This window comes from Watersipora subatra, chromosome 9 (assembly GCF_963576615.1).
Source record: "Watersipora subatra chromosome 9, tzWatSuba1.1, whole genome shotgun sequence".
In the NCBI taxonomy this organism is placed as follows: Eukaryota; Metazoa; Bryozoa; class Gymnolaemata; order Cheilostomatida; family Watersiporidae; genus Watersipora; species Watersipora subatra.
In genome coordinates, this window is record NC_088716.1 from 16,549,380 (window position 1) to 16,559,772 (window position 10,393).

At 39.2% G+C, this 10,393-nt stretch overlaps 1 long non-coding RNA gene across 1 annotated transcript; it reads left to right on the forward strand.

The window, feature by feature from the left end:
* The first annotated feature begins 7,889 nt into the window (after positions 1 to 7,889).
* Positions 7,890 to 8,657, forward strand: LOC137405426 (uncharacterized). The gene is made up of 3 exons (XR_010979755.1): positions 7,890 to 7,940; positions 8,041 to 8,232; positions 8,482 to 8,657. It is a non-coding gene; the product is annotated as an uncharacterized lncRNA (long non-coding RNA).
* The last annotated feature ends 1,736 nt before the right edge of the window (positions 8,658 to 10,393 follow it).

Here is a 10,393-nt window from a genome sequence, read left to right on the forward strand (position 1 = left end):
CAACCAATCTGATCACTCATGTGTAGTCTCAGCAGATTGAGTCTGTTCCTACTATTAGCTGTCAAAGGAATCCACTGTAACCTGGTCTATGTGAGAAATTCTGGCTGCTGAGATCAGCCCAAGTATGCCAAGTTCATGTGAGAAACTAATTCCAAACACACATGTACATAATGTATATCCAAGGCACAGACATCGGCCTATATCACTTGGACATCTCTATACATAGACATGGGGATGTCTATGTGATATAGATATGTCACATACACATATGTCAGATTGTCTAATAGATCTACAGTGCAGTGCAAAAGTTATTGATGGATCCAGCACTGTGAAACGTGCACTAGCAACCCTGCAACTACATCCAGCACTGCCATTGTGCAGTAGGTAATACCTCCTCTGCACTAATAGCGCATATTAAAAAATAATTGTAATAACCACGAATATTATGCTGTGAATTCTGTTATTTCATTGTGTAAACACATTTATTGTGATCATAAAAATATGTAGATTATTTTAATATCAGAAAACTTGTGATATTAAATCTTGGGTTTTTTTAGTTTAGACCTGCAAGTAATGTTTAATGATCAGACTCAAGTCTGGCTTCAATATTTGTGACCTCTCATATGAAAATCAACCAAATTGAGGTATTTCCGATTTTGAATTATTAACACAGGCAGATGCAGAATCTTGTGGAGAATTTAAAGCATTTTGAATTTTTGATTTAGCTAAAGTAGTTCACGAGATATTGCAAATTTTTGGAAGGCACGTCAGCCAAAACTCCCAAAATCTGAAATGGAGAAAATCGCGAATAAAGACGCGACGCACAGAAATAGGTTGTTTACGTTAGGTTCTCCTTGGATACGGCCATTTGTATTTCACTGACTGTGATAAAACTTGGTCTCTAGAGTAAGTAAGCATGCTGAAACAGCTGGTGTACAATATTTTAAGTTCAGGACAACAGAAGACTGGTTAACCCTGCTCTCAAATTGAAAAAAAATTGGACATTTTTACGCATCCGTACTTTACACTAACTGCACATTAGGAATAAGATGAGAAGCTCCTAGGTATATCACCACTAACTGATAGGCTTCAGGATTTAATATCACATCTGAAATCCATACTGAGGTTTATTTTGCCAAAACAGTGAGTGTAAAAAACAGAAAGGGTATCAGACCCAAAACCACGATTACATTCCTACACACATCTGACTCAGAAAAAGGCTAAAATTCACGTGATGGTCACGTTTTACGTCTTTTGCCATGAGGCTTTGAGCAAACTAAACCCTCAGTGCCAAGACAGCAAAATTCTCGAATGTTCGTATGCAAGTTTTCTTGGCGGTCATAGTTTAAACCTTCAGGTTTTATCACATTCGGCAGTCCTTTGATACCTTCGAGTCTTACATCATACATCATGGCAGGGGGAGTCTAGATACGTCTGAACTTTTACTTTTCCTAAACAAAACAAAAACATGGCTGTGCGTCAAAGTGACCCTGGTAGCATGGTTAGCAAACAGTACACACAACAATCTATGAGAATAACCTGTCATCGTACCGGGGTAAGCTTGGCTGAATGAAAACTTGTGAAAGCTCTTAATTCCTTTAATTTAGAATTAAACTCTTCAATTTTTTAAATTAAAATTAAATTCTTTTAATTTAAAATTTCCTTCAATTCTTAATTAATTTAGAAAAAATCTAAAGAGTGAGCTGATGATGTGATTGGCAACGGATTCTGACTCTGAGACACTTTTACGAGTAATAGACTTAGTGATCAGTGATCATGTGACGAAGAGATTGATTGCTCATGAAATAGGGTTAATGTCAGGGGGCAAAAAATTGACACACAAGCATTGACACATTGAATAAATTATGTGGCAACTGGCAATCAATTATGAGTGAAAACACACCTAACTCAGGCCAGTGAGTACGACAGATCACTGATTCATGTATTGTATGATGTGATTTTATGTGACTCAGGGAGGCATACAATGGGCCAGCAACTAGTAGGCTACTACACCTATACTATTACTACCAAAAATAAACAGGGTAGATCAGAAAAAATTCAATAAGACTCACCATGATAATTAAAGTTGCATCTTGACCTTTTTCTGATCTTCTCCTTATGCTCGAAATGTTTTGTGGCGTTCCCAACATCCACACAAGTAGAAATTCGGTCCATGGTAACCAAATCTAACTCTGTCTTTGAAATTCCTTTATTGTAAGTCAGCTGACTGAAAATCAGAGTTCTATCAAATTTGTTGATGCAGTCACACTTGCAACTGAAGCTAATAGGTTCATCAGACACTATAGAATGAGTTGGTAAGCTGGCAGCAGGTGATTCTGAGTCAATAACCGGAGTACTATACGAGTGAATAACAGTTAATCCTTCGGTAGGTTCAACATCGTCTTCTGCATCGTCATTTAAATCGGACATCCAAGCTTGCAGGTCATCAGTAACGTAAAAATCTGGATCTTTAGACATTGTTTCTCTATATTCAGCATCGATTTCATCGTACAATGTACCAAGTTCTTCAGATTCATCAGATTAAAAAAGTTTTTCGAAGTTATAGAATCTTCACGAGTCGCCATTTTGGTGACGTCACGATCGCATAGCAACGACTTCGATTGCAAAATTTCGGCATAAGGAGCCAATAAAATCATTTTTTGACTTCAGAAATGAATTCCTCACACCCTGATTGGTCTAGGGTAAAATAATAAACAAAGTAGCCATGTGCTCCCCAATAAACCTAATGCAAACTTTGAAGCTCCATTACTAACGATAGTGAATGCCGACTTTTGGTCGATTTTCACGCGAAAGGTCACAATTGCTGGCCTGGGTCAGGTTGGGCTGGATTTTTTTAGATCTGATCTAACTTCCATCTGGAGCATTTATACTCTAACCAGCTGCATTACCCGTGTTCGGGAACAGATTTATGTAAAGCAATGGTTTTATTGAGAGTTGTCTTTCACACTGTAAAACAACTCCAAATATGCAATCTACTGAAATTTTTGAGCTGATCAGACTGCATACACATATGCAGTTGTACATGTCAATAACGTTGGAGAGACCAATGGAAATATGCAATGTGTTTTACAGCTAGTCTACAATGCATCAGTCTTCAACCACTCACATCGGAATCGTCCTAATTTTGTACGCAGAACTGATAATGAAATTGACATTGCTGGGCAAACTGAAGTTCTTCAAACTGGCAGTATTGAAAAGTTTTACATATTTTAAGAAATTCTAGAAAACATTTTGCTATTGCACTGCTAAGCTATCGCCAGCATTTATTGAATTGAAGACTTCTACATGCTTAAAACACTAATCATGACTCACCAGTTCTTCGTCTATAGTCAGTGTTTTGACATGGTATATACAAACTGTGCAGCAGTAATGTGGTTGTGTTGATAAAATTTATTATCAATAAAATCTACTATATAAACTACATATATGACCTCTCGCCTTTTCAACGTAAGGCATTACATCTGGAGCATTTTTGGACATTCGTCCCATAGAAAAATTCGGCCCTATACTGTGTTGCAGGACTGTAGTCAAGTGCGAAGTTTTCTGCCCATACACGGCGCCTGGTAGCAGCTGCTGTAGTTAGTGCATCTTGCTGTTGTCGCCGTTTCATCTGCTCTGAAAATTCAGCTTGTCGAGCAGCTGTTGTAGCTAGTGCATCATGTTCTTGTCGCCGCTGCATTTGCTCAGAGGTTTCTGCACGTCTGGCCGATGTAGCGGTTGCTCTGAGCCATTTGAGTCGCTGCTGGGTCGGCTCAGCAGCCTCTGCACTTCTAGCAGCTGCAGCATCTATTCTGGCCTGCTCTCGATGTACCTGTGTTTGTTCAGCTTTTGCTCTTCTAGCAACTGCTATTCTGTTTTGTTGTAGGCGTAGCTGTGTTTGCTCTGCAGTTTCTGCACTTCTAGCAGATGCAGTAGCAGTTCTGTTTTGTTGTGGGCGTAGCTGTGTTTGCTCTGCAGCTTCTGCTCATCTAGCTGCTGCTTTGCGAATTTGGTCTCTTTCTCTACGGGAACCAATCTGTTCTTGCGTTTGGGCAGTAGGCTTTTTGAGAGGCATTGTACTGCTTCAAGCGTTTCTAAAAGTGAATGAGATGGTGTGCTTTTTTGTAATATACGCTGCTCGCTTTCTTCTCACCGTCGCCTATCGCAACGCTCGGAGTGCCTGTGCAAGTTCTTTAGTAGCTGTAGTTCTGTAGCACTCGTAGCTGGAAAAAACGTAAAAGTAACTCAGTTGCGAAAGGAAATGAACATGTTTACAATAACCAACAGTGCCAAATCCAACGTTTTTAACCCTTTCACTGAAGTAGACTCATTTATGCATTTTCTATGGTCGACCGTCGTAGACACATTCGTGCGACAGTTTTACGCAGTTTTGCGACATTTTTGCAACGTTTTAAGTAGTGGAAGTTTGGCAATTCATAGACAATACAACATTGAATAAGAAGCACTTAGCTTTTTGGTGTGGAAATTTAGTAGGTGAGAACTGCGTTTTTTTCCAGTGACCGCAAGAAACAAACATTAACGTGACCTTCTCGGTACACATTGGCAGTAAATATTAATCACATGTAAATTACTACTCATTAATTTATTTTATTTAATGAGTAGTGCATTTGTATAGCTGTATAGGCACCTTTGTATAGGCTGCAGAACTCAGGACGGTGCTTTTTAACACGGCAGCAACTTTGCTGTTTAAAACAGAACAGTGCAGTTGGGCACTGTAAAGAGGCGCGCTAACCAGAGATCACGTGATTTTTGTGTAAAAACGATGAGTAGGTTATGTATAGAGGCGCACTAACCGGAGATTCGCATTAATGCGCCCTAGCGGTGAAAGAAAAAACTCCAGAATAGTACAGTACTCTATGAGGTGGACACACAATTACACAGACAGACGACGATTGCCATTTATATAGTAGATTCATAAACGCTTCTAACCTTCTAACAAAGGAATCCAGGCGCCATTTGTCAGTGTTGTGAATAACTGGAAAAGAAATTATCTAGCCAAAAATTCTTGTTTTGTCAGAACTGCTACAATAACACCTGTTATGATTAAAGAAAGTTTTATGTTTACTGTCTAGTCTCTTTGACATGTTCAGCAGGTGTGATAAGGTTAATTATTGGTACTGCATTGTTAGAGGTAGAATATACACTTAATTAAAATAAGATAGAATATTATGGCTGTGATATTAGTTTGTGTTAGTGTTATTGTTAAGTTTTCTTAGTTAAGAAATACAATTATGAATACCATTATGATAAGACTAATATGCTTCAGTTGTTCTGTAGGCTGAGCAAGTTGAGTCAATTGGAGAAGCTTAGCATCAGCAATAACTATGAACTTAAAAATATTGGTCAAAAGGTTATGGCTCTCAACAAACTTCAAGCAATGCACTGCTTGGGCTGCTTCAAACTAATATCTCCTCCATACGCTGTCTGTCAGGATGGAATTCATGCAATTCGGGAATATTTCAAGGCTTTGAGCCAGGGAAAAGGATTAGAAGTCTGTAATGCACCAGTCGCCATCGTTGGAAATTCTCTTGCTGGAAAAACTAGTATTGTTAAAAGTCTTCGGCAAGGGAAACGTGTTTTAACAAAGCGATCCGAGTCAGACGTGTCCTTCATAGATGAAGCCACAAAAGGCTTCGATTGAAGGCGAACGATTTGAAGCTACCAGATTCTACTGCCAACCTTATTGATCACGGAGGCCAAGATGTTTACCACATTGCTTACCAATATGCGCTGAAAGAAAATAATATTCCACTGTTTGTTGTGAGCTTCAAGCATATTCTGGAAATTTCACACGAAAAGGATTCACAAATGGCTGCGAAAGAAACGTGCTGGGACTGGATGTCTCATTTGTATTTGTCCTGTCCCCTTCTTGGTCCGCCTTTACTTGTGTTCACTCATGCTGATGCTGTCTCAACTCGAAGTGTAGAAGTCTGCCAAGACAACTTCTTGGAGGAGATCGAGCGACTTAGAAGAAATATGCTAGCAGAGGAAAGGGATCTTTATGGCACAAAGCAAGGGGAGTTTCAGAAGATCCTACATTTGTCTAATGCCGAAGCACCAGTATTTCATCCTGAAGAGGTTTTTATATTCAGTAATGACCAGTCAGAAGATTCGAACATCAGGAACCTCAAGCTGGCTTTAGATCGGAGATGTCAGATGTTCAGAACAAAGATTCCGGGAGCCTGGCATAAAATCACAGAGTTTGTGACAGATCAAACTGCTAAGCCATTTATAGATCTCTCACTTATTGAGGAGGAGTACTCTGTCAAGGAATCTCACGCAGTGCTAAGATATATGCACAACACTGGTAGCATCCTCTGGTATAACCAAATAAACTCACTCCAACAATACGTCTTTCACCAGATCCGTCATATCAGCCAAACGATATCTCTCTTGTTTCATCATCGAGCGGAAGAGAAATGGAAAGAGCGGCTGGCTACCTTCATGTCATTTCTATATCAAGGTCGGGTTATAAACAAAACTAAATACAAGGAAATGGTTGAAGACTTTGAACATGATGGTATACTAGACTCAGCTCTTCTGTACTATCTGTTGACAAAGGAGTCAGCTAAGTTTCCTTGGGAATTGTCTGTAGAACTACTGAAGAGCTTCAAGGTGTTGCATGGGCCAGTGCATAAGCGTTCAAAAGAATACTATCTTATCCCCTTTGCCTCTCAGTCTAGCATGGATGGCTCTTGGGAGACGGATGGAGATCTTCAGCTTCGACTTGAAGTAGAGTTTGGAGGTTTGCCTTTGCCCATCTATGCATTTCATCTAGCGATAGTGAAATTCTTGAATGTGGAAACCAGTCTTCATTCAGCTATGAAGGTTCGAAACAACGGCTCGACGATTTACCACGGGGAAAGTTCAACCCATTTTATTCATTTCTTCACAGAGCAAAGAGTTACTGTTCAAGTTTCAACTTCAGCGCAACTGCTTGCCTCCTCTTGGAAGCGTCTCATAGAAACCACTCAGCTTGTTCTGGAATACGTCGCATCAACCTGGAAAGCCTGTCGACCATCAGTTAAAGTTGTCTGCCCACACTGTCTGTATTTACGGGATCCTCACCCTGGCACCTTTGTGGATCCAGATTGGCTCTGTCCCGTGTTCTCACCAGTAGCTGATCATCCTATGAAATGCCAATTAAAAGTTGATGCAGAAGCTTTCTCTGGATTTCAGCCTACATTCTGCAGCAAGCGAGAGGCTAAAAGCGAGGCTAGTGGGAAGCCCACCATTCCCTCTCCACTCGTCTACCCATGTGAGTGGGTTTCGATTTGGTTTCAATGTTTGCTATGGGATGAACTTTTATTCGTGTTAACCTTTCTCTTTGTTGCAGGTTACAGCCTTTCAGATGATGAAACACAGAAATTGACAGAGTACCTGTCCAAAGTTATCTCTCAAAGACACGCTATTTCTAGTGGTAAGTGCTCTGTGTAACTTGCAAATAACATAATTATAACTACAAATTTTACTGGTTCGGTTAAAGAAGAAGCATTCATAGTCTCTGATAATGTATTTGGAATTCTTTAATAGATTAGCTGAAAATACTCAAGGTCTGATTGTTCTTGAGTTACAATGTAGTAGTTTCCATGTATGCACTTAGTTAAATCTACTATCATAGATAATATCAACTGTTCTTACAAAGACAGGTCCTCTCTTTCCACTCCTTCTCATCAAACCGTCATATATGTTACCAAGTTACAGCACATCTAAGGCCTCAAATTGCATCATCATCCAAACAAATTATGAGAGGGAAGAAAGTACAACTCCAGTCTCATATCACAACTGAAGGTGATGACAGCGAGCTGTCTGATAGCTTGGATTACTTGGACGAACATGAACCTGATTTGGCTATCATTCGCTTGAGAGTGAAACCGAGTAAAAAAGCCTGGGCTAAGAAGCTCTTTGATTCGTCATCTGTAAGTTTCTTTTCATGATATGAAACTTCATCATTCATGGCACCTCCAAAGGATCATTAAAGTTGAAACTCTTGTCAACTGCCAATCCTGATTTGTTTAGGTCTATGAGATGACAAATCCTGTGAGAGGGCGCTGTTTGGTCATCAACAACATCCATTTCGCTGCACCTGATGGCAGCGCAGACAGCGACGGGAGTGAAAGAGCTGGGTCACAAATAGATCAGCAAAATATAGATGGGCTCTTTAAAAGCTTGTCTTTTGTAAACAAAGTTCATGAAGATCTTCCTGCACAGGTTAATAGACAATCTTGTTATTAAGCTTTCTCTATTATATACAATGTTGGTTTTCATGGCAACAGAAGTTTTAACAGTGCAGTTATGATAGATTGAATGATTAAGTTTTTGTTATCAAGTCTGTCGGGTTTCATAGCTTTTAGTAGCTAGTAAATGTAAGACCACTTGTTTTATCCTCGTAAGCAGCCTTAAAATGAACAACTAAGTAGATGACACAGAGTGAAGGTCAACTTCATATAATATAAACAGGAGATGCTGAGAGTTATACGTGAGGAGACGGAGGTTAAAGATCACAAAGACTACGGCATGTTTGTACTCGTAGTCATGACACATGGGAATGAGACACATCTCTATGGTACAGACTGGCAAGCAATTTCTCGTACTTCAGTATACGATCTGCTTTCTCCTCGGTGTTTTCCTCGCATGGCAGGAAAACCCAAGCTACTTATTTTTCAAGCTTGCTCTGGAGGTAGGTTGACAATTCTCTATTGACACTTTAATTTATACAGCCAAAGACTATTAATGCCAATTGAGAAATTTTATTTGCTGACTTTAGCAACTACCATCAGATTTTACTAATACAGTCAAACATGGATAACTCGCCCTCGGATGGCTGGAACACATGGTTAACTCGTTTTATTGGTCCGTTCCCTTGTAATGATAAATTGCTTTAGATAACTCGACCTCAACTTTGTTAACTCGAACAGTTTTTTGCCCAACGGCTACCCAAACGGTTGTTATCGCTTTAGAAAAATCACTTTATTCCAAACCGTAGAGGTAAACCTCAAATTGTTGTTCAAAGGCGTCGTTATTACCATCCTCGGCAAAATATTTTTGTCAACGACTTTTCTAAAGGTTTGGCCAAATTTGATTTTTACCAAACATCCGCTTAGCCATGGCCCTTCAGAAGCAAGGAAAAGTGAGGTAACCTTCGCATAAACTTCAAGAAAAATCGGCAAAATTGATCTTGGTTAAATACTCAAAAGAAAAAGATGTCTTTTCTTCCGAGTATTTCAACAACGATCAAGTTTTGCCAGTTTTAATATAAAAAACGTCCTGGCAATAACATCACCTCAAACAACAAACCAATCATAAGTGATAGAAAAATCTCTATACTTTGCGATAAAAAGTTTTTAAACTTTACCTTAGAAGCATTTAATTTGAAACAAGCCATTTGTGCTTTTGATTTATATTATAGTTTGTATATGTACATGTATCTACAAATAAATAAATACATGGACTTGTGACAGTGCTCTGATAACTCGAACACTTTCGCTCGGTCCCGTGAAGTTTGAGTTACCCATGTTTGACTGTACAGACGGTCTCCTTCTTACGAACATTCGAGTTACGAACAACGGTACATACGAACAGGTCTGCCCGTATGTCCGACGGTATTACCGACGTATTCGCGGCAGAAAGAGGCAGTACTCAGAAGCACCACCCAGCATCCACCTTCCTCTGCCCAGTTCGTTGCAGTGCATAAGTGCGTGAACGTATCTCCAGTGCGCAAAAAACTTTATTTTACTGTACGTACTGTAAAGGAATTTGCCGGCCTTTACTTGGCACGATCTAGACTAATAAATAAAAAGAAGAGAGTGCGTGTAGTTTCATTCAGCTTATTATTAGCAAAGGAAATTTCACTAGCCGAGGAGCGTACGGCTATCTGCTCTGCTCAACTAAATGAGCGCGCTCCTTTATATACAATAATATCAACCGTTCCGGCAAACGGTAAGAACACGGGCTAACAAGGTGAATAAATAGGACCGCTAGAGCGTTGGTATGACGACAATATAAGTGATAGTGTTATGACGGGATATCAGATATAACAATAGCATAACGAGTGAAACAACGATACAATAAAAGGACAACACATACAAAAAAAGACAACAACGATAAGTGATAGCATAACGATTAAAACAACGTTATAATAAAAAAGGACAACACATACAATAAATTAGAAATGCAGTGTCATGGCCCGGCGTCCACCAAAGTATTATCTCCATTTTATTAAAAAAAATTTTCAGTACAAACCAATACAGGTTACTTATACAAGCCTTAAACATACTTATATAAACCTTCAATATACTTATATAGGCCTTAAACATAAATTATAATACAAAATTTAGCACTGAAGCAACTTACGAACAAATTCGCCTTACGA